We start from the raw sequence: 23,052 nt of genomic DNA, 5'->3' as shown, positions 1-23,052 counted from the left end.
ATGAATGTACAGAAATCAGAACACACATTAATCAAGTAGAAGAAATGGCCCAGTGTCAGAAATCTTGTTAAAAAAAAGCATCCAAGATAAATAACCATTATAGTGTTTTCTGTGCAGTGAAAAGGGAAATTTCTTATAACAGAGACCAGGAGAGCAAGAGTTTAAATAACCTGCTAGAAGGTGCTCATGTGTATGTAAAAAAAAAATCTATATACTGTCTGCCTATCTGTCCATCCATCTATCTTGCTTACATTAAAAATGTAAAGTAGATTTTAATTTTTTTCATAACAAAAAATGCTAAGTAGTTTTTAACTTTAAACTATAAAGGCAGAACTAATGCATACAAAAATGTAACAAAAGAAGTACAGTGCTCTTTTGGTACACTTTTTCAGCAAAGTCCATATCTGCCAGAAATTAATGTATTACTTTTTTAGATTATACCAACTTATGTCATTAGTATCGATAGAGTGCAAATTTAAAAATCACCACCACTATTAGTAATATAATCAAATAAGAAAATAGTAAAGGTAAGCAATGGCTGTGGGTCCAATATTCAGAATAAAAACTATTTATTTCGTACTTACTGCTTCCTCAGATGTTTGAATCAACAGCTAAAAATCACCATTTATATATACTTTGCATCAGTTCCTGCATTAATTAGACAATTAAATGGCTCTCTAAAAGGCACAATTTCTATAAAAAACAAACTTTATAAACACAGAATGCATAAGTGATAAATAGCAGACATATAATAAATATACAATAAATGTATACAAAATATGTAATATACAGATAAAAATGTATATATAAGAGCATCTTATCAAATTTATCTATGTAGTGGTCTGGCTTGGAGAATGGGTTTTATGGGCACTTTGTTGTTTAAGCCTTTCCCAGCATCGGCTCTCATTCTAATAATCCACTTGATATCTAAAATCTCTGTCCGATTTCATACCTCTCCCATCCAATTTCATCTTATCCACTACCATAAATTTAAAAGTATGAGTATTGTCCTTCCCAATAGTATGTCTGGCTAAAGCATTTGTCTTATTTATATTTTTAATGTCGTATAGATGTTCTCTAATCCTGTCTCGAAGACGTCTATCTGTTTTACCTATATAAAAAGATGAAATTGGAGTTTGTTTTTTTTTATAGAAACTGTGTCTTTTAGATGTTGGTCTTCTGGATGGTCTTCAGTGAGTGCAGGACTCACTGACCTAGTCAGTCCCAACCACAGTACTACCCCAGTCCCCATCCCCCTCAACATAGTGTTTCTCCACTCCAACACCATCAGGCAATTTTATTTTATTTATTTTACATTTGTTGACCGGGATAGTCCGACTGGACACATGTCCGTTTTCAGCGGAGGCCCGGGGAGAAAAGCTCCAATATTACAAAGCATATGATAACAATATATGACAGATATATATGGTAATATATTTTACATTTCATACATAGATGTGAGAGGAGAAAAATAAAGATTACAAATACAATAATATGTACACTAACAATTGTAGAGAAGAAGATACATAGATACATCGGTGTAAGAAGAGAAAAAAAAACAGGATTGCAAATTACAATAATATGTACATTAACAATTGTGGAGAAGAGGGTGAGATCTTAATGTTATGAGATTCAGGTAGAAAGTAGGTGGCGTTTGCCTTGATGGAAGGTACAAATGAAAAGGACTGGGAGAGTTACTTAGTCTGGATTGGAACACTGGCAAAGCCAGTGGGTTTTGAAGTGGTGGGTGAGGCCTTTCTTGAAAGAATGAATGGAGGTGGAATTAGTGAGACTGGGTGGAAGAGAGTTCCATGTTTTACCGACTGTGTTGGAAAACAAAGAGTCCCCTCCTGTGTTATGGGATTTAAGCGTCTGTACCAGTGATCTATGAGATGATCTAAGTCTATTTTGGTTTATATAAGGGGTGAGTAGTCTACTCAGACCAGGGATGTTATCTGGTTGAGAGAGTACTTTGTAAGTAACTATGAGTTGTTGCTGTAGAATTAGGTTGGGTAGTTCTAGCCAGTCTAAGTTCTGAAGATTGATACAATGATGGGTTTTGTAGGGTAAGCCAGTTACAAATCTGGCAATATGATTATAACAATAGGAGAGTTTGGATAGTTCCGATTTGTTCGGGTTTGTAAGTATTGGGGAGGCATACAGGAGGGAAGATAGGAGGTGGGTGTGAGCAATGGCAGCTTTTGCGATGGGAGTCAGAAAGGATTTTATTCTATAGAGAGACCCCAGTTTTTTATTAACAGCCTTAATAGTTTGGCTGATGTGAACATCAAATCTAAGTTTGTTATCAATGGTGACTCCTAGTAGCTTGGTGTAGGTATCTGGGGAGATGATGGTACCATTGTTGGATTGTATGCTAAAGGGAAGGGTTGGCGTTTTATGCGTGGGATGAAAAAGGAGCATTTTTGTTTTTTTAGGGTTTAGGATAAGTTGGCGTTCAGATAGCCATTTTTCAACTGCAGTGAAACAGTCCTGAGTTTTGGATAGTAGGGAGGCGGGGGATGTATCTGAGCATATTAATGTAGAGTCATCAGCGTATTGAATACATGTGGATTCTGGAATGACTTTGTCTAGATCATTAATAAAGATAGAGAATAGGAGGGGGCCAAGTATGGAGCCCTGGGGTACTCCAATAGTGTTAGGTAGGCAGTCTGAGAGCTTGTTGTACCAGAGCATGGCTTGCTGCCTATCAGAAAGATAGGCATGAAACCAGTCAAGGGTTGAGGTGTCTAGGTAGAGAGTTTTAAGAGTTTCATGCAAGAGTTTGTGGTTGACCATATCAAAAGCTTTTGATAGGTCCAAAAAGAGAGCTGAAGATATTTTTTTGTCATTCCGGTTTAGATTGATAGTGTTAGTAAATGAGAGGAGAGCAGTAGTAGTGCTGTGTTTTGGCCTGAAGCCATGTTGAGAGTCAGTTAGCAGGTTGTTCTGAGTTAGGTGCTGCATGAGTTGTTTGTGTATACATTTTTCCATGATTTTAGCTAGTGGTGATAATATGGCTATTGGCCTGTAGTTTGAAAGTTCAGTGGAAGGGCCTCCTTTATGGAGTGGAATGACATGGGCGATTTTCCATATGGAGGGGATTGTGGATTCAGTTATGGTGCGATTAATTAAGATAGAGATGGGGTAGGCAATGATATCTGCAGCTTTTTGTAAAAATACAGCTGGCAGAAGGTCTGCAGCGAGGGTGGTAGGTTTTAATTTCTTTAGTAAGGATTGGATGTATGCAGTAGGGACAGGTTGTAGTTTGAATAGTGGCTTGGTCTTTAGGGTGGAGGCTATTTTTGGGTAATGGGGGATGTTTTGTTGGTTGGCTAAGGATTTTATGACATCGATGAAGAAGGTGTTGAAGGATGTAGCAACTTCTTCTGGGTTTTTCGTAGTTAGGTTGGCTGGTGTAGGTGTGGAGGACCTACCAGGGTGGAGAAGTTTATTTATTCCTACCCAAAACTTTTGAGGGTTCTTTTGGTTTGTTTGTTGTAGTTGGAGATAGTAGTTCTTTTTATCAGATGAGATGTGCTTTTTTGTTTCATTTCTTAGTTGTTGGAATCTATTCCGGTCTAGGGGTGATTTGGTAAAACGCCATTTATTCCATGCTTTATTTCTGGAAACATTTGCGGTCATGTAGACCAGGGGTACCTTTTGAGCTCAACTCCTCTTCATCCCCTCCTTCCATAATCCATTCCCTTACACCCTCTGACCTACTTCCTACTCTTATACATAAAAACATTTGAAAAACGGGGTGTGTCTCCCCCACCAAAAGCATTGTCACTCTCCTCTCCCACCACCTTTTGCATAACTCCCTTGATGTTTTTCCTTTTCTGTTCCCCTCTTTATTATATCACACCTTTGTCCGTCTTTCCAATCTTGTCCCTTTCTACTCTTTATGGAAACCACCAGGCTGTCAACACAAGGATACCTCTATATAAAACTCATTTATATTTTTAAAAAGCTAATAATAAAAGCTAAGCTTTGCAGCACTTTCTTTAAATAATTTAAACATGCTTGCTCTTGGCTGCTTTCATAATATCCATACTCTACCATAATTAAAAGAGCACTTATGTTTTATGCAGTACTTCTGTAATACATTAGTAGGGATTTACTTCAGCTACTTAATACTTCGATGCAAGTAAGTATTTTTTTAATGTCTTTGCATTTATTGAACATGAATAACTTCAGATTACTGATTTAGCATTTAGTCTTAACTGCGCCTTTCGCGAATGTCCTCTATCCAAAGGTGAAACTTAGGACTATGAATATCCACCCGTTATCTTCTCGCATTGGACATATGATGTACATTTTGTTGAGTGCAGGAAATACAATAGCATGGCAGCTTGGCCAACTCAATATCATTTGCAGTTTATTTTAGAACTCCCGTTACTTTAAACTGGTCTACATTTTAAACAAACTGGGTTTCTGCATATTTCAAATATGATTAAAGAGAAAGTGGATTTTCTAAATTAATTTTCTTTACAGCATTACATTATTATGAATGGAGGATATTCTAACAAATTCTTAATCATCTATTAGAATATTCAGTAGCATATTAAATGTCACGCTACTCTGAGATTCTGAACTTGCATTTTAAGCTGAAATATGGCTGTTTTTGTAAAGTGGGCAAATGCTATGTATAGTTGTATAAGGCTCTATGAAATTAATTTTGGATCAGTAGAAAGTATGTGCAATTAGACATCCAGACATTAATTGAAGCTGTAAGTTTGTATACTTGCAACCTACATAGTCATCACTGTAAGCTAAAATGATGTTACGATGTTGGCACAAACTGTTAGGAGTTACAACATCATATTTACAATTGTATGTAGTGCCTGAAAGTCATGGAGTACCTTAAATTTTAATAGTAGGCAATGAAAATTTTTATTTTGGATCTTTTTTCATACCAGAGTTAAGTAACCTGCAGAGTAAGAAGGGTGAAGAAAAGTGCGAACAGAAAGAGTTTAAGCAGACAAGATATAAATGTTTCACTTAAGTAAAGTTTTAGCTACAAACCCCACTTGTATATAGGAAATTTCTGACAAGATCCTAAAAAAAAAAAAAAAAAAAAAAAACACCATACATCCAGCCAAGATAAATATTAAGATTTAATAACAGAGTAGTGTACAGCTGAAAATTAAAACAAAATCACATGTTACAAAGTGATTAGAGACTGTTTTAATGTGTCTTGGACTGAAAGTGTCTCAACAGGAACTGCATGATCTTAAGTACATTGGTTTTTAAAATCGCTAGTGATGCAAGTGCATAGGATATTCATATTGTCTGTGTTGTCGTAAAATATAAAGATAAGATCACCAACTCAAATGGATATTGAAAGGGAATAGAAATGCTCAACGTAGAGGCAACGAAGTGACTGAAGAAAATGGCCCATAACACTGTAGTTCAACAGCAAAAAATTTCATATTCAGAGAGAAGGGAAAGAGCTAAAAGAGATGTTTCATGGTAGGCAGCAAGAGTTTAGCAGTAGTGAAAGTAATGAGAAGTCATTAAGCATTAGCAAAGAGGCATAAGAAATCAAATGGAACATGGAGATTAACATGAAAGATTTTAAGTTGGTAAAGCTGGGTGATGTATTTGGGCAGTACTTAAAACATAATGAATATTTGAAACAAATAGACCTAAAATCCAGAATTCTATGCATTCGTAGCAACGTCTACTTCAAAAGGAATGTGAAAGCTACTTGGATGCTTGAATAATCCTGAGATGAGTTGTAATGAGACCTAGGATATGATATATCAAAAACAGAAACATATCCTGTATTCCCTGCCTCTTGAGTTTATTTTGAATGAAAGCATAAGTGAGAGAGAGTGACCTAGAGAAAGACATTAATTAGTTTATAAAAGTATTTAAAACAAGACTAGAACATAAGTAGAGGCACATATACTAATGCATATTGCCAGGGAGTATTAATTAGAATTATAAGGAAAGGAGGAGGAGAAACAAATGCAATGAAGTATATAAAAGTTGAAGAAAATATATTGAAAGAGAATGTGACAATATGAAAACAAATAAATGTAGCAAATCATGGGTGTTAGAATAACAGAGTAGTATAAAGTGAAAACGAAAGGAAAAACGGGTAAGTGGGACAGTAAAAAGGTAGAATAAAGCTAGAGTAGAAGCAGCAGCAAAGGAATAAATTGCAGGACAAGTAATACTGATGTAAAAAAAAAAGTATTAGAAAAAGAAGTATGGATTGAATGGAAAAGTAGAGGAAGATACTGGAAGAGGCTACTAGAAGAAAGAGAAAAGTGGAGAGAATTGAGAAAGGAAATAAGAGCACTAATAGAGTTAATAATGTTACACTTGGTTAAATAGACATCGGTCAAGACAAAAATGAATCGAGATTGATGACTTATGGGAAAATAATCCAACGGGTAAACAGTTAAAAAAAGAGAGAAAATGATAACATTTCTTGGATCAGGAAAGAATGACAACAGTTAAAACATAATCAGGCAAGTGATGAAAGAGGATGTTGGAGGCAGCAGATGTCATACATTTCAACAAAAGTAAAGTAAGAAGAAAGAGAAAGATGTGATAAAGCTGAGGATAAATTAACTATATGATTTCGTAAAAAAAAAATAGACTTTACATGAGTAGAGACAATGTATGGAGGATTGGTGATGGTAAAATTAGATATCCTTCTATTCTCATGTTGCAGTATTCTCACATGTGGGATTCTTCACCTCAGGTGACCTGAACGTCCGGCTCATATACAAAAGCTTAGCATGGCTGCTGTATGGTGTATGTGACCATAAACCGTGGGCCATAAATGTGACATCCACACCCACAGATCACAGAACTGAATGCGCAGTTGGACAGTAGTTTAACGGCAGCTGAAAAGATGCCATACAGAAAGGAAAAAGGTCCTGTAGGGGGGGAGGAATACTGCAACATGGAAGAGAAGGATATCTTATGGTAACATTTTACACAACTAATCTATATCTTCTCCATTAACTTGGTGAACTTTATCATGGGTCATATTATTTTTGGCTTGGATATTATGAAAATAAATAAGTGTGAGGAGGCCACATGCAGATTCATTTATGGTGTTTAGAGACTGTACTCTATAGTTTGAAAAGGTCATGGAGGGAATACAAAATACTGAAGAAGTAAATATTATGAGGATACACCATCAAATCGTAATAAGCTTGACTTTTAACCTGACTCTCTAGCAGACATATGACTTTGGATGTGATTCTCTAGCAGAGTTCTGTAGAAGTATTACAAACAGAAGGAAACGATAATATAAATCCACATAAAGTCAACCTTGACTCCTAGTGTTGTCATCCAGTGGAAATGTGATAGAAGTGTGAGTCTCTAGTGGAAGCCATGGAGGTTCCATAATTGTTCATAGGGTCATACTCGGCAAACAACCAACATGGGCCTTTTTAAATCTAGCCATAAAACTCAGCCTAACTGATTTTCTTTTAACAAGTGCATCTTAATTGGGAAGAATGTTTAAGAGGGGTATGTATGCATGTTAGTAGGTTGCTAAAAGGTTATGTGAGATTGTTAGTTAGGGAATGTTTGCTGTAAACCTTTGTCTATAAGAATCATGGGAGCTAGCCATGGGATGAATTTGATTACCCATCCAATGTTAGTTAGGGAATGTCTAATCTGTCTGTAAGAGACATGGGTGCCAGCCAGTGGCTGAATTTATGATTTCCCATCCAATGGCCAAGCTTGTTTGAATTGTGTTTGGTATGGACTGTGCTTCACATGGATTCAGAGCCTATTCAGAACACGTGGATCCTTTGATTCAGATCTCTGTTAGACTGACATGCTCTATGTATGTTGTAAGCTAAGTTCATATCCCTAGATCTAGTGTTTCTGGTGCTGCTTGATTGCTTGATTTGTGGATGTGTAAAATCTCTATTGGGGTGGCTCTATGGAGGCTGTATTTGCCAAACATAGATTGCCTCTCAACAACCTGTAGGAAACTGAGTATAGAGAATAGGGCTCTATGGCAATCTACATAGGACAGTGTGTTAATACCCTGGATTGTCTTGATGAAGAAGCTCTTGGGCTTTCCAGGTATTGCATATACCTAGTCAGGTACATGCATGAAGGGGGAATTGCACTCTATGATGAGTCTGATAAGGGGTGAGTAAAGTGGTTACTATAACGTCCTCGGACAGGGTTGCCATACCCTTACTTATAGGTTGGGTAACATAGAATTATTTTCTTACTACGTTGGCCATGTGTTAGTCAAAGGCCAGATTACTGTTTACATATGTATCCGGATCTCTAACTGATGGGTCAACTCTTAGAGATGTCTTATCAATACGAGTAAGACACTATAATGCACCTCTTTGCATTGTGTTTTAATATGTGGCTTTGACACTAGTCATTTGTCTGTGTTATACACCCCCTTACAGGATGTTGGCATCAGTGGGAGGATTCATAATCACTCCCAATTTGCAGTCATCTCTGAACTTTGGTGAACCAGAGGCCCCTGACATTAGTCTTGTTCTCAGAGAAGTAGATGCCAAACAGGAACGGGCCCAGCATGGAGCCCTGTGGTACTCTGCTTGCAACTTGCCTTTTGGCGGAGGTGAACTCTCCAGTTCTGACTCTTTAGGTCTTATCTTGAGCCAGCTGGCAATCCAGTGAGTTGTGTAGGGATTTATGTCTAGCTCGGTGAATATGCCTACAATACCCGAGTGGGGTATTGTGTCAAACACCTCAGCCAGATCTAGGCAGGTGATATGTATGGTTTTCCTTTCATCCGCTGCCTTTTTTACCTTCTCAAATAAGTCTACCAGGTTAAGTAGGCATAATCTTCCTTTGACCGAATCATACTGGGATGGGTCCAGTGTCTGTAGGCCACCAATATCTTTGTTGATCATTTCCATGACAACTCATTCCATGGATTTGTGTATTAGACTAATCAGACTAATGGGTCTGTAGTTTCTGGGGGGGTCAGTTAATGGTCTGCCCTTGTGAAAGGGGATAATGGTTGTAGTACTCAATTTGTTTGCTAAGTAGCTTGTTTTGAGGCTGTAGTTGTAAAGTGACAACATGGTCCTGATAGGCTACGTTTTAGGCTATTTAGGAGTCAACCTGGGATATTGTTGGGCCCCTTTGATTCTATATTTTTAGCCTTAGTGAGTGCCATTATTACTTGCTCTCTTCTGATAGTTGGGGGTAGGCTGGTAGGGATTTCACAAGGGGTGGTGGTTGGTAAAATCTGAGCTGAATTTGTTGGCCAGCACATTTACTATGTCACTTTGCTCAGTGAAGATGGTACCATGTACTACCATTTCTGCACAGTGTTGCATGTTTCCTTTGAGATTTTAGACTTAGAGGTAGATGTCTGTCTTTATCCTGAGATGCTTTTTTTTAACCTCATAACTGGCCTTGTTGGATTGAATTAATCCTCTTAGTTTCCCGTTTAGTTTTTAGTTAGCTCTTGTTATTATGAGAGTTGCTCTCTGACTTTGGCCATGACTTTTTTCCATTTGTTATACACCCTGTTAATATTAGGATTCCACCAGTGTAGTTTGTTTTGGCCTTACCTCTGCTGGGTAGAGCAACCTCTAAGCAGCCATTTGCATATTTTACAGTGTTTCTGTGAATAACGCTGCATAGGGTGTTGTGAACTCTTCATTGGGTGGAGCATTGCATTTTGACAACCTGTCACTTAATAAGTTGTAGTTAGCTTTAGAAGCATTTCTAACTGTAATGGGCTTTTCTGGGTTTTCCCAGCTGATTTTTATTTCAAATGATACAGCTTTGTGATCCAACCACACCTGTGCGGATGTGATACAGGGGAAGTGTAGCACACTCCTATTTTGGTAAGAACAAGGACCTGTGTGTTTCAACTTATGGTTGAAGTAAGCACTTACTGATCAAGGACATTTGTGTTAATAAAGTCCAGGAAACATTGTGCCTGCAAGTTGGAGGCAGTGTATGATTCCCAGTCTATAGAGGGTTAGTTAGTCCCCCAAGAATAGCATGTTTGGATTGATAGTGCCTCTAGTAGGTCTTAGATAAGAGCTGTGGGATTCTTGAGAAATAGATGGTGACCTATAGCTTGGTAAGAAACTTTAGATAAAGTCATTTACACTGGGATGAACTTCAGGATATCATGCTGTTTGACCTTGAGGAATACTTTCCAATGTAGATCGAGACACCTTCACCTTTGGTACCCATCTGTGTGGCTGATGGTCTAAATGTGTGGAAAGCACTGTAGCCTTGCATGGACAGAGTAACTTTCTGTAGCTTTAAACCATGTCTCAGTAATGGCATGGATGTCTATATTCTCCAGAGTGAGCAGACATAGTGGAACAGCCAGTGTTTAATGCAGGTGTTATATACATTACTTAAAACTTGCCATTTTAATTCTCTTTTTCCAGAAGCACATTTTTATTGCCATCTGGGACTCGGATTCAACACAGCCCAGGATATCTAAATCCATGGTGTGGTTTGGAAGTGCATTCATATGAATTTTCATCTGATTGATAAATGGTTTGTCACATAAAACATTTGCATTTCAGACCGTGTGCCCTGTAAACCACCCTTTCCAAGTTGCAGTCACCCCTGATTTTTGCTATGGTACATCTGGATTATGTTCAGGCAGGTAAAGTGGTCCACTCCACTCATGAGGATGCAAAACCTGTAACTCTGAGCCCCACACTTGTATGTGCCATAAATATTCCCCCCCCCCTACTATTTTTATTCAAGAAAAGCTCTGACATTTGGCCTGGTTCAAGAGGTTTTAGCTTTGGGTCTGTTATAATCCAGTCCTTGCTGATGACCCTGCAGATTTCTTTGTGGTCTATTATAAATATTATGGCCACACTTCTTTCTCTGCCTTCACTTTTTCGGTTAAGAGGGGTTATTTTGAAGTTGCTGTGGCGTCTGCTGAGTAGATCCAGCAGGAAGGGTTTTTCTGCTATTTTCAAGTTTTTTATTGGTTTGGATATTTTATGGAGCATCCTGCTTTCATAACCCTCTAGCTAAAAAATCTTTTGAGACATCATTTAGGTTGTGTAGAAAAGTCTGTAAGTTCTTTAGAGACCCTTGAGATGTGCATGCCTTGTAACTTTGACACTGCATTTGAATATTCGTTGGGTACATACTGAAAGAGTTCAGCAGAAGATTCACCGTTGTGGGTTTCCAGTATGTATTGCAAACCCACGGACCTTATTTCAATGCTCTTGTTGACATTGGGATCTAGAAAACATACATTATTCAGGAAGGATTTTGAGATGTCCATATGGGAGTTAGCGGTCTCTGATTTTTTCTTCTTTGTTCCAGACAATGAAAATGTCGTCATGGAGCTCGGCAGGCACTAAATAATGCTATTGTGGTAAGCCTAGGCTGTCCACCCCCATACAGGATGGACAGATTAATGTCACTTGCTCAATTACATTCACAGTGTGCCCTACCCCCATGCTGCTAATCAAACTCACGTCATCTTTGGTGCAGGAAGAGGCTTTGTCTCTGTGCCACAGAGCCATGCGGGAAAAACTTTTGGCAAGATAATCCAAGTTACTTGGACTTATTACCAAAAAATTGGCTATCTCATAGAAAACAGGAAATGCAACTACTTTTTGAATAATGCTGAGGCTAAGCAAGGCTGCCAACATATCACTAATATTGTCACTAACAGCAACTCAAAGGATCATCTCTGCTGTAACACTGGATTATGGCTCTTGGCCCACAGTTCTGGTAGGTTTATTCTTAGCAGTGCAGCAGCAGTAGCCTAAGAATATGGCATTGCAAAAGAGTGTCGTGGTTTAGTATCATTGCAAAACAGATAAAGGTCTGTTGACACAGAGCCCTCAACAGTCATCGTGCAGATACAGATAAACATATAGCTGTAATAAGTTCTCCATTACTGCTCACTGCATTGCTGATGGACTTTTTTTATACTTATGAACTGACGGGTGGAGGTTTTTGTCTATTGCTGTGTCATGCTTTTGTATATGCTGATGTACTGAGATCTGTATTACTATGCCTCATATGGAACAATTTTAATCTGCGGCTGTAGAATTATGAATAAGGAACGGAAAGTTTCTAGGCTGAAGCACATGGGAAATATTGCAACTTTATAATACTGCAGGTTATCAAGACTTCGTAAGCACTATCATTTAACAAACATCTGCAAAGAGGATAAATCTGTTTGGGCTATTTTTCATTGTGTATTATAATTATGTGATGCATGCTTTAACCTGAGCTCTGAAAGTAGTGCCTCTGTGCTATTTAACTTCATATCATTAATGTAATGTATCACTCAGAAATAAGGTTAACACAATTAATTAATTCATTTGCTGCAAATGATGCTTTCACCTACTGCATCTATATTGCAGCCATTTAATTCTTGTCAAGTATATGCCAAATAGAGAGAAAAAATACGTTATGACTGCATGCAACTTTTTTAAGTTGTTCAAATATTGTGCAGGTTGCATTTGTTGTAAGATATACATTTAGCCTTGCATTTTATGAGGTTAGTTATTTTTTATAAAGATGTATGAGGTGGATTTATTTGCATGAAACCTACAGCAGGTTTTATGAACATGATGGAATTAAAAAGCGCAGCCACTCGCCAAGGAGGTTTGCAATCATTCATGGAAGGCTTTTTATTAATCACTCGTAGCTGTCAGTCTAAGTGCATCAGCATGCAAATGCAAATGCATAAAGCCCATAAAAGCCTGGTAAATCACTAGAGGATCTACCCTGGTGTGTCAGTCACTTGGCTTTCATTACGGTCTAGGATAAAACCAAGAGTTTGCAGCAAAGAACAGGAACTCAAAAGTTATAGTTTAGGTACAGCATCCTGTAGCTTTATTTATTCCTTTGTTCCAGTAGTTGATTAGATAACATCAACTGAGTGACAATTCCTATTTTTGATGATCACTAGCACTTTTGATCTGGCAAAAAGACTTTAAATCAAAGACTGCGAGTGAAATAGGAGATTTTGTAAGAATCAGAACTAAATTTACACAATATAATTCACTTTCATGTTATTCACTTAAGCTGATATGTTGTACTGTTAACTTGTGCCAGTATATTCCCTGTTTCATTAGAAAGGGCAGTGCAGTGCTGCAGCGGTTAGTGTTGTCACCTCATAGCAAGAGGTTCTCTGGTTTGATTCTCGGCAGGGGTGCCTTCTCTGTGGAGTCTGCATGTCCTTCCTGTATTCTCATGCCTTTCTTCTGGGTCCTCCAGTTTCCTCCCACATTCCAAAGATGTATCTGGAGCATTTCTTCCCAGGCCTCCACTGAAAATGAGCTCTGCTCCAGTCAGACTTTTCCCATTAAACAGATGTTAAATAAATAAAATAAATATTTATTATATTGTTATTAATTACATAGTATTTATATATTTAGATATTTCTGGAGTAAAGTACTTCTCTATATACACATTTTCATGTCATTAAATTGAGAACAAAACACATCAATTCTTAGTTTCATGTATTACATAGGCAATCTTACATTTATATAAATGAAAATAAACTATAACAATACAATCTCAGTTACAAACATTGTACCTTACAAACCATGTGACACAACTGTATTTTCAAACATTATTCATCACGTTTAAATATCCAGTCATTGTCAGTCAACCATTACACAGCTCATTCAAAACCTGCCTTAAAAATGGGAAATGTGAGATCAAAACATGCAGAGGAAAACATATCAGTTCTCTATATGCACTGAGGCGATACGGTATTTCTCCCAATCTGCTTTGGTTTGTGCTGATAAATGTATGATAGTACTTGTGACTATGCCTTCTTCCCACACATAAAGCAATATTTCTTAGAATAGCTTCTAAAATTAGATGCAGCCAGCAAAAATATTCTAAGTGATTACTTTGATTGTTGAATGCATATATAACAACTGCATTAATCTCAGTAGGAGACATGGAAGTGTTAACTTGTCCAAAATGTATAAAATCAAATAGCCACCAATATATACAATAGGTTACAACTCTGATAAAGCTAGACCATCAATCACCTTCCTGCACAACAGTTTACTATAGTGTGAAAATCTCTCTCTCTCTGTATGTATATATATATATATATATATATATATATATATATATATATATATATATATATATATATATATTAGCATAAATACATAACTGTTGGTAAAACTCCCAGATAATCCATTTTGTTAATAATGAAACATGTTTTATAAAATGACAGGAATTCAAAAACAATTATGCAAGTGACCTGTAGAATGATATGCAAATGTATGAGCACACTTTTAGAAAGGAGACCATTACAGTCAGAAGAAAAAAACATTGAATAGGTGATTTAACTTTGGAGCCAGTTATGCAAATCAGATGTGTATATAGGGAGAGATTGTATACATGTTCCTCAATATATGTATCACACTCCACTTGAGAAGGATATAATCTTTCTGACTGCAGCTTATATATATGAATTATGTAAATGTAGCAGTCTTCGAGTACTGCATTAATTTAAAAAGAGCCATTGCAATTCCTGCTCACTAAGTCGAATGAATGCAAACCTTTTTTAATAGCATTACAATCATATACTATACTGTAGACCCCCCTAAGTCGTATATACCTTATATACATTTCCAATCTAGATTCATGGTAAGAAAATGTTTTACATGCAAGCAGTAATGCTAAAAGTCTGTGCAGTATTTAATTAAAAGCCATTCAGCCAAGCAAATGGTATTGGAAGTTGCCCATCAAAAAAAAGACAGGAATTAAATCCCATGTGTGCTGCTTTTGTAAACCTGGATTTCACTTTTAAGGGAAAGTTGAGATGAAATCACCATATGGACTGTACAGTATCTACCCTTCTCATATCCACGTTTTTCTGTTTTCTGCAAAATATATTTAAAGGAAATGACATTCATTGACTTATTATGGATTTAGAAGTCTCAAGGAACGGATGGGGAAAATGGGATGATTAATTATTATATTTAATAATTATATTTAATAACTGATTACATTTATTTGTACATAGGGCACTAGCAAAGTATTTTACAAATTATTTAACAGCTAGGCTCTGATCATATCAAGTTTCAGTGCCACAGACCATTATAAGAGTACAGACAATTCATCAGTTCTTTTTGAGACAAATTTTGCTGTCTCACCTTATCCCACATTAGTATTTCAAAATCATTTAATATGATATACAAATTGTGTTCTATAATGCAGTTTCTTAGTGAGACCAGTTTCTTTTCTTATTTATGGAGGTTTTATGATGACTGATATCCAGTTTTACCCATGGGAAACAGACACATTTGTATGAGAACCCTATATAGGCCAACAGTGGAATGTTGGTTGTCCAGGGAGTGCTAATATTATGAAATAGTTCTGAATTCTGTTCAGATTTTTAAATGTTTCAAGCAAACCGGTACAATGAATTACTTTCTGCAATACATTTTGTTAATGGAATGCTTCAGTCTGTTGACAGAATTTATTCCATCAGTTATACAAATGAAAGTACACTGTTTAGAACTTCATCCAATACATAGTTTGATTTGTGAAACATGAATTAGTCTACCTGACCTTTAAAATATACTGCTTGGTATATCTCAGTGGAAAAATGAAAATGTTTAGAATGAAGCATAACATAAATCCTCAATGCTAGATTAATGAGGCAGATCTTAAGAAAAATGTAACACATTGTTTTACAGTGGCAACAGGCAATGGCTAGAGGATAAATTATAGATGATTTTCTTTGAGAAAGTTAAATACAACAGAGACATAAAGTGAACATTGAGTAATATATGGAAGCATAATAAAAACTCTTCTATTCCTTTGAAATAAATCTGGTATTTAGATAATAGTAAATATATTTCCTAATATAGATATTACAGAAATTTAAAATTCTAATTATACTGAAAAAAATCAAGATGCAATTATGTTTTTTTTTCTAATGTACCTATTAATCCTTGCATCATAGCTTAATGCTAGATGCATGACACAAAGTGGCCCATTGCATATCAGTACTGACCTTGTCAACTTTTGGAAGTCTCCTCAATACGTTATTTTGCAGCATGCAAAACTAAATTTTATTCATAAATATCTATTTTCACTCTAAGATTTGGAGCTTTCATTTGTAGACTACAGATCTTTTGACCTCATTTTCAATCACTTGTTCAGAGCAGTGCAATCCTCCTTACTGCCGCAGTCTGTACAACCTACACTGAAGCTGTATTACAAAAAAAAAAAAAATTTTTAGCTGTTTTGGGGACATATTTCATAGCCAATCCTTTGCTTTCCACTAAATGAAAATTATTTCTTAGTTGTCTAATACTATTAACTTTTCCCTCACATGACAACTTGCTGAAAGTTTTGCATTTTCAACTAAATGCTCTGGTCATGGAAGGCAAGTTGCGAATGATTAAGCAATAATATAGTTGCAGTGTGGAGGTATCCAGTACTGTATGTACAGCACAGTATCTCATTGTTTATGATGTCTGGCTCACAGCTCAGTGATCTAGGATTCAGTCCTGACATCTGATTGCTATCCGTCTAGAACTTTCAAGTTTTCTCTTTGTATAGGTTTTATTGGGGTACTCTGCTTGCTTCCCAAGAGGATGCTGGAAAATGTCTGCTTTAAACTGTCCATATCTAGTGCATTTGCTCCTGTACTTGTGGACCAGGTCATAGCTTTACAACTGTTCACTATATACTTATATTGCCAACAAATGAATAAATTAAATGTGTGACCCTGGGAGTATAACAAGGTATGGATAAAGGGATAATTGCATTCAGATAAGCCATACTGAAAATTATTATGGTTGTTCTTTTGTTTGAGCATAAACTTAAAGAAACCAGTTGGCATAATGGTTAATGTCTTTCTACAAGGTTTGATCCTTATCACCAGCCAATGCCTGTTTAGAGTTAGCATGTTCTCCCTCTGTCTCTTTGGGATTCACCCCACCTCCAAAAAACATGCTGAGTCTTTCCATCTCAGAATTCAGCAATGAATGGAGCTGTGGGCAGCATCATAGACTCTTCATGGTGCTTTATAGGGGGAGAGTTGTATAGAGCAAATTGGTTCAGGCATCTGCTATGGTGCGCAGTATAATCAAGATAGGAGAACACAGATCATAGACTGAGCAGCATGGCATGTTGTCTAATGTTGCCAAATGGGCATACATATTTCCCGGTAATATGGGAGTTGAGGATCCATCCTACTCCGATCTATGCCAGAGACCCATACTAATGGTGGTAGGGGATATTTGTACCCCTCTTGGCTAGTGTGTGCCCTGGATCAGTAAGCTACTGGCCATCTGGTATCTAATTGCCCAGCCTGGATTAGCTGGGATAGCTATGTTGAGCAAAAGATGGATGTAAAACCAATCAACCTGCCAAATATGAACTAAGCATTGCTGCATTCAGTATAGGTTCATTGACCGGATGGAGATTGGAAGTTGATGACATGATAGAAGGCCAGACTTCTTTATATCTAAGAAACAAGATGGAAGGGCAATGCAACAAAGCCACTTGGTTTAGGATCCAGGGCTTACTACTCAGGAGGAGAACAGGCAAGAAATGAGTGGAAATTATATTGAGAAACCACCTTCAGAAGGCAGTGAAAGATGTCAGAATTAGTGACAAGACTCATGATATAGCAGTATTCATAATCTCAGCCTATGCCCCACAGCAGGGTTGTGATAGTGAAGAAACTACATTCAGACAGGAGTTGCAGGACCTGCTAGGTAAAGTAGGCCAACAAGAATTGATTTTGATAATGGTTGACAAGAATGCACATACCTGGACAGGCAGAACAGGATTTGATGACTGTTGGCCTGGTTTACCTAGCAGGTAAAGCAGGCCAACAGGAATTGATTTTGATAATGGGTGACCAGAATGCACATACCTGGACATGTAGAACAGGATATGACGACTGTCTGGTTTCACACAGGTAGGGAAACATGAATAAAGGAGGGAGAGGCTATTCTAGACTTCCCTCAGGCAAATGGCTTGATAGTCGCTAATGCATGGTTCAGAAAGAGACAGTCACAAGATCACATTCAAGAGTGGCCAACATGCAACTCAGGCTTTCTCCTACAAAGAAAAGGTCACTGAGCTAGAATCGGTGATTACAAAGTCATCCTAGTGAAACAGTTGGCCCATAGCATAAACCACTTGTCAAAATCAACTGCTAGCAGTAGTTAGAGAAGGGTATATAGTCAACAGACAGGCTGAAGACCTGGAAGTTGACTGGAGAAAAAATACAGTAGCTCAATGAATTATTCAGGGCTCCAACACCAGAAGAGGAGGAGGAAACAGGTGCATTTGAAGAAGAATGGCAAGGTCTCAAAACAGCATGTGTTAGGACTACAGAACAGATATGTTGACTAAACCAGGTATGGAAATAAGGTACACAAGAAAAGCTGATGGTGGAATGGAGAAGTCCAGGAATCCATCAAAAGAAAGAAGGCATGCAGGAAAAAGTGGGAGACAGAAAAGACAAACCAGGCTAGGAAGGAATACTGGTTAGCTAACAAAGAGGTTAAGAAAGAGTTGCAATAGCAAAGAACAAGGCATCAGATATCGGGTTACAAGTTAGACCAAAAGATAAAGAAGATAGTCAGACACCCTTCATAACTGATGCCAGCCACAAGCTGCTCACCAATCAACAGGACATCAAAGGCAAATGGAAGGAGTATTTCCAGCATCTTCTGAAAGAAGCAAGTCCCACAGAAGCTGTACTGCCCCAGACACAGCCTACAATGAGTGAAGAGCCCACCATAGAGAAAGTAAGAAGAGCACTAGGAAAATGAAGTCAGGGAAAGCAACAGGATCAGATGAGGTCAGAGCAAATAGGATAAAAATGCTGTGCGAGATAGTGGAGCAATGGCTCCTGAGGGAACTCATCAGCAGGCCATCTGCTCTCCTGATTTATATTTTCATCATCATGTATAATGTGTATAATCAATCTAGTTCTTTAAATGATAGTTAAATACTGCATTTATCAAGTTAGTTTTTTTAAGAATTATTGTGCATTTGTTTTTTTAAGGATTATAGTACATTTATTAAGTTTTTTTTTTGTTAGAATTTCTCTCCTTTTTTACCTCACCTCTGTGCCATCTATGTACCTATGCCTTCCACTTATTTTATTTATTTATTGATGTTTGTTAACCAGGTTAGTCCAGCTGGGCTTGTGGCCCTTTTTCAGTAGAGACCCAAGGAGAAAAGCTCCATTACATAGTATAAAAATGCAGAAAGTCACAACTTTACAATAAACAATATATGTTACATAGTACAAAATATACAGAAATGACAGCTTTACAATAAAATATATGTTACAGTACATTTGAGAGTGTGTCATTTTGAGAATATATGTAAGATAAGCCAGAGGCTTGCATGTATAATATTTTTAAGAAGAATGTACAAACAAAAACCTATGACATTTCATTAGTTTTGACAAATTAAAGCTGATATAGATGGAAGTTTCTTTGTCTAGGTTCAGTTAGAAATCCTTATACATTATAAGTAATGGATGTAAGCTTTGGCAATAAGACAAACATATCTCATACTAGGTGGTAGTGATTTTGTTAAGGGGTACCAGTTCCATTTGGGTAAAGAACCTTGCCATTTTTTTTAAGGAATATAAATGTTTTGGAAACTTTATAGAGGTGAGAACTGTATGTCCATTCATTCTAGTATGGCAGAATTTGAGCAAGCTTTTTGCTCTGTAATCCTGAAATAAAAATGATTTTGAAAACATAAACAAAGCCACGTTCATGCTCTGAAAAGTCACTAATACATATTTGTATAAATTCCATATTACCGTTAGTCCCAGCAATGGCTGCTCAGTCATGGTCCCTAAAATAAAATGATGCCAACAATAAGATTCTAAAGTGATTTAATTTCTTCATTCTAATTACTATGGACACTAGTCAACAATTTCATATTGGATTGGCAAAATTTAAAGCTACAGTAAGATGAAATGCTTGCAGTTCTATAAATGCATCTACAAACATTCATATCAAATTGCCTGCTGGAGGGTTTGCAGTTGAGTTTTCTGTCAGTGAACTTTCCGTAACTTTTATATTCCTTAAAAAATGGCAAGGGTCTTTACCCAAATGGAACTGGTACCCCTTTTCACATAAATCACATTTGCTTCCTTCCCTTAAAGCTGTTTAATTGTTGTGTCTTTCGGCTTTTCCCGGTTAGGGGTCACCACAGCGGAACTCCGGTCCGCTAATGATTGGCAGTAGATTTTTATGTGCCGAGTTGCCAGCTCTGATGCACAACCTTCAACGAAGGTATGCCCATTCACGCATGCCTCCACGCAGAAGACGCTCTAGCTGAGAATCGAACCGGACAGTGTCTTACTGTGAGGTGACAATGCTACCGCAGCACCACCACCGCAGTAAAGCTGTTTAATATCTTCTGCAAATAATTGCATGTCAGATAAGTGTATGGCTGTCCCTAGTGCAGGCTTTAACCACAAGTCAAACAATCTTTCTCTCAATTAAAGATTTCACATAATCTCCTAAATTTCTGTAATTCATTTAGATGCCAAAGTCTCTGATGAAATCCTGAATAAATGTTTTAGAATAGTGGCTGGTAGTCGAAAGAATTAGTTCAAAATTTTATTAAAGATTCTTGGAAGGAAAACAACAGTAATAGGCTATAAATAATTATGTAGCGTACTAAAACTCTAATGTGCCGGTGGGTGCATTTAAAAATTCACTAGTAGAACATTCTAGCAAATTAATTTATCCTTTGCCCATGATGTGCTGTTAGAGCATTATATGAATTAGCTTCCATTTAGCATCCTGACTGAGACTAGACTGGTTATCCCGTATTGGCTTCTCTGTTTATACAATCTCTTGACACATTATACTGTCAAAGTATTCATTATTTAAACCACATGGATATCATTTTTTCTTCAACAAAATTTAGTGTCACATCTTTGGTAGATAATGCTCCATTATATCTAAACAATCCTGAACATGATTTACCGAATATCTTGAAAAATGAAGGAAAAATATAGTAGACCTAATAATTATAAATTTCATTTGGAAAAAAAAAATGCTATACAGTTAACTAAATATTTCAAATCATAAGGATTTATTTTCTAGAAATAATACATCATTTAAGGGACAAGTACAATGCACATTTGCTATTACTAATTGTAATTTAAGTCGATTAGTCAATAAAATGATCTTGGGTTGGGATTTAAGCTTGTTGGCAAAATCTTGAGTAATTAAAATGTTTTCCTCCATCTTTTTATTTGTGTAACAACACACAGAGCTTTATGGTAGTTACTATGCTTTTATCACAATTAATTTAAAATAGTAGTAGTAATAATTAGCTTGATTAGACACTGTCATTAATATTCAATCTGGTCTGTAATTATCAAACCTTTAGAAGTTTTGGGTTTTATCAGAAATTATTAAATTTTAACTAGTTTAGATCAATGTAAACCCAATCTACTTAGTACTGCATTATGTATTCATATGGTAACATACATCATAACTCAGTTTGACATCACCAGCTTAGGCTGTTCATTTATATGCATTCTCTTCCTCGATAAAAATTCAAATCTTTTGGCCTGTTACATTTTTTTGTGTGTGTTTATTCTATAGTTTCTATGACTCTGAGACATTAAATTATGTACCAGTTTCTGTTGAATAATTTCCTATATTGGATAGTGCATACTTTTTCCATTTGACAGAAAATAAATTACTTTTATACAGACTTATGTTTTTAAAGTAGAATCTTCAAGCTTTAACTTATCCCATTCTAAGTGCAGTTAGAATTGCCAGACTAAAGTAAACAGTACTTCACATATGATGCATACAAATTCAAATTGACACCATACTTGAGGAACTACTCAAAAAAGAAAAACTCTCATGTTTTCATAAATCTGTGTAAATTCTAAACATTACCTGATGGTTCTTTTATAAAATGACTGGATTTTTCTGCCAGAGGTGTCCATTTTTCCAAACTGACTATCTCTTACAATGTCTATAATTCTTTACCTTGCTCATATTTTTTCTTTGGCAGTGTATATTATTGCATGGTGCCTTTCTCTTCATAAACTAGCGGCACTGGTCTAATTATTATTTTCTCAGTGTTGAATATGTAATGACAACTCAGTCATGCATGGTTTATGTATATTTCATTGCGTCTAGTCAAACAAGAGAGTTTGGTCTTATATTTAAAAAAAGCTTTATATAAGACCTGCTATTTCCAGTATTCAAGACTGCATATAGTATTTTAATGTAGACATATCTGTAAATAATTCTGCAGAAAGATATTTCTTGATATGCCTAATATCACGGGTAACATTTATGTGACTAAAAACTAGATATGAAGAGTAAAACATTCATTTAGCTTATGGAAGTCCTATAATAAATCATATCTGGATTTGTGCAAATTTTCCAAACTTCTATCATATATAAGCAAGTATTTTAAATTACTGGACCACTAAATCCCGTAGAGCAATGAATGGATTGCACATTCATTAAAAGGTATCACAATACTTCATGCACACCTTCGACATTTCTTGTCAAACTTTCAGTACTAAAGATTTGCATAGATTCATAGGTGGTTACTAGGCATGCAGTCCAAGAGACCATAAATGGACCTAACCCATATTCTCAATTACACCAAAGCACTCTTTGGTTAAGTGACTTGGAAATGGTCACAGCATATGGAGGTGAAGTGCTGAGGGATTCAATCTCTGAACCACAAGAGGTAGCTCATTAACACCTCATATGCTTAATAATCTGGGTAAACTGCCAGTATGTCTCAGACATTTTCCCTTTCTCTATGGCTCAATGTGTTAATGAAGTACATTATGAGAAACAGCACAATAAGTGTAAGGTTTGAATCTACATTAGGGATAGTTTATCTTTAGCGGTTGGCATAATTAAGGTATTCACCTTACAGAGACAAGGTACAGTGTTTGATTCTCATTTTTGGGAAGCATAGCTAGGCTTAAAAAAGGCCACTTGGGTTCATTTGCCTAGTAAACACCTATCAACCTTGCCAAAACAAGCAAGAGCCTTCCAAGGAGTACAGTTACCTGTTCCAAGGAACACAGTTTTTCAGGAT

This window comes from Protopterus annectens, chromosome 9.part0 (assembly GCF_019279795.1).
Source record: "Protopterus annectens isolate FY-2018-M chromosome 9.part0, PAN1.0, whole genome shotgun sequence".
Lineage (NCBI taxonomy): Eukaryota > Metazoa > Chordata > Ceratodontiformes > Protopteridae > Protopterus > Protopterus annectens.
This window is presented reverse-complemented; position numbering follows the sequence as displayed.